Raw genomic sequence first — 3,146 nt, forward strand, 5'->3', positions numbered from 1 at the left:
CAGTCTTAATTGGGTTTTTCAACAAATGCCCATGAGTGGAACTCCCTGTTTAAAAGTTTGAATGTATTTTTGTTGATTTTTGAGACAGGGAGGGGAAAAGAGAGAGAGAAGAGGAAGAAGACAGAGAGGGAGAGAGGAAAGGAGGGAGGAACATTGACTTGGTGTTCCACTGACTGTTGCAATCATTGTTGGCTTATTGTATGTGCACTGACCAGGGATCCATGTAGCAATTTTGGCCTGTTGAGAAGACTCTCTAACCACTTAGGAACACTGCAGGGTGAAAGTCTGCATATTGTAAGGCTTTTAGTAAAAATTGCCCAAGGACCCTTCTCAAGCCGAGTATGGGGGTCAAGTATCTCCATTCTGGAATATGGAATTTCCCTATCCAATATAGCCCTCCTCATCCCCAGGGGGCGGTTACAGGACGGTTTGTCCCACCCTCATGACGCTCTCTATTGGTTTGCAGTTTCCCGGGACACATGGCCATGAACACGCTAGTCCACAGTGCCAACTGCCAAGTAGTGGGTTTCATTGTCACCACCGTAGGATGGATCTTCTCCATGACTTGCATGGGCCTGGCCGAGTGGCAGGTTTGGTACTTGGAGAACAGCTCCGCCCCCTCCTCGGGGCTGGCCTGTGTATGAATGTGGAAGGTCTGCACTTACCAGTCCAACAGCCTCCAGAGTAAAGTCATAGCGTGACACCTCTACACTTACAGTGACACCTATCTACTGCTCAATATCCGCATCTCTCAGCACATGCTGCTGGCCGCCAGCCTCCTGGCTCTCTTGGGTAAAGTGCTCACGGTCATGGGCCTGCAGAGAGTGTGCGTGTCTCATCTTCAGAAGGAAAACTCCTGCAATCTCTTCTTGGCTTCCGGAGTCCTGAGCATCATAGCTGGCACATTTATCTTCATGGCTGTGATCTGGAACTACCACTCTGTGATGAATGAAGAGGGCATATGCTTCCCGCCATCCTTCCACATCCCCTTCAGGCCCGACCAGCAGGAGATGGGCAGCACCATCCCTGTGGCGGTTCTGGCTGCTATCCTGATGCTGCCGAGTGGGCTATTAACCCTCTCTAACCAGCTTCCCCCCGACAACCAAGTGTACCCCAAGTTCTCAGAAGTGTGAAAATCCCACTTGCATAGCTTTGCAAATCCAACATGAGCAGTTTATGGGGGTGAAGTATTATCAGGATGCTCTAGGAAATAGTTCCAAGGACTCACGACAATAGAAAAGGCCCTTTTCAGTTCCAAGCCCTTGTCAAGGGCTCTTTGGGAAGGAGTGTTTAAGGTTTTCACTTTATTATTTTTTCACATGAATAAGGCAAGAGATTGTGTCCTGCACCTTTCCCATCAGCACAGCACACAGCGAGGGCGCCTGAGGGAGGTGGCATTTCTCTCATTCTTTCTCCTCCATGGGATCCTCACAAAGTACCCAGGAGCAAGAGGCTGCCATGTGGCCTTTGGGCTTGGGGTCAGCATGGGACAGTGCCTGGCCTCTGCTGGAGGTGCCAGGCAGGGAGGGGTCCCTGTGAGAGCACTCAAGAAGGAAGACCCAGCAGAGGCAGCACCTGGGCTTCAGGAAACCAGCAGGTGCCTGCCAAAGTGCCCGGCCAATGAGCTGAGTGTTTCCTGACTCAGGAGTCACTTTGCCCTTTCTCTTCCTTGTTCTCCCTGTTTGCCACACCCTTTGGCCCTTTCTTCTCCGCCCACCTCCATCCCCAGCTCACTTGACCCGTGTAATTTCCTAGCAGGAACTCTTCCAGGGAGACAGTAAGGTCCAACTGGAAGCAGAGTCCGGTGACAGCCAGGACCCAAGTCAGTTTCACCTCAGGTTCCTGGTCCAAGGACTGATCTGGTATCGCATGCCCCCTCACCCCCTTGCCCTGGCCCTGGCTACCTATCATAACACTTGCTCCCCAATTCCGAGGCTCTTCTTCCAGGGTTTCTACTTAAGACTTGGATGGATTACAGTGACTATTTGGTCTAAGACCTTAAAAAGGATATTTCTACAGTAGAAAGACTTCAACTCTTGAAGACCTGTTCAGTGACTCTGGCCCTTTAAGGAGCCTATTGTCATAGGCCTGCAGGCCAGCCCTGGAAGCCATGGAAACATAAGAATGTTTGGTTTCCTCATCTCTGTTATAGCCTGGCAGTTGCTACCATTTGTACCTCTGAGCCGTCCTCCTCCTGCCTTCTGTATTGGCTGGGTAACCATTGTGCTTTATTTTTTACCCTAGTTAAGAGAGCCCTGAGATTTCTTGTGGTGTGGGGGTGTCTATGTAATCCATTTATTTGCTCTGTGAACAGGTTAACTGTCATCAGCAGTCCTGCAGAGAGGTGAAGGTAGGCCACTTTAATTGTTCATCCTTTATGTAAGACTTGTCTAGTTTAAGAACATGTTTTTATTGATTTCAGAGAGAGAGAGGAAGGGACATGGAGAGGGAGATAAACATCAATGATGAAAAACACGGATTGGCTGCCTACTGCACCACTCCTACTGAGAATAGAGTATCCAACTGACCAGGAATTGAACCTTGACCTCCTTGTTCAGAGGTTGACTATCAACAACTGAAACACACCAACCAGGCCCACAATGCCATTTTAAGTGTTCCTTCCACAAGTTGTTCAGGGTTATCTGGCCCGAAAGAATGATCTTTATAAATAAGGAATCTTCCATGATTATCTGGCCATGAGAAGGAATTTCTGCTATCAGCTTGGGCATTCTCTCCTCCTGTCCCTCCCACTGGGGGCCCCTCAGAATAAAGCCCGAACCCCTCAAAGCTCTCCATGCACTGGCTTCGATGCCCACTCCTGTTCACCCTTTGTTCATTTCTATTCTTGTATTGCTCTACATGCCCCCATTTATCTCCAACTTAAAATATAGAAATATCCCTGGTAATCCCAGCAGATGCCATCTTGTTTTACCTTCCCAGTGTATTTCAGAATGGGCAAAAATAAGATCCTGCTACACTCTTATAATTCTCTTATCCTCATTTTATTTATTTTTAATTTTGTATCATTAATTTTAATTGATATTTTAGATAGAGAAGAAGGGTGAGGGAGAATAGAAACATCTGTCACTGCTTCCTGCATGCACCCTAACAGGGACTATGCTGGCACCTCAGATATGTGTTGTGAT

General features: G+C 48.2%; 1 pseudogene across 1 annotated transcript; it reads left to right on the forward strand.

Annotated features, from left to right (window-relative positions):
* The first annotated feature begins 479 nt into the window (after nucleotides 1-479).
* LOC307096512 (claudin-34-like) lies at nucleotides 480-1,133 on the forward strand (annotated as a pseudogene). Its single transcript has one exon. The product of its transcript is annotated as a claudin-34-like (transcript).
* Nucleotides 1,134-3,146: the final 2,013 nt, after the last annotated feature.

Source organism: Cnephaeus nilssonii, assembly GCF_951640355.1.
Source record: "Cnephaeus nilssonii genome assembly, chromosome: Y".
In the NCBI taxonomy this organism is placed as follows: Eukaryota; Metazoa; Chordata; class Mammalia; order Chiroptera; family Vespertilionidae; genus Cnephaeus; species Cnephaeus nilssonii.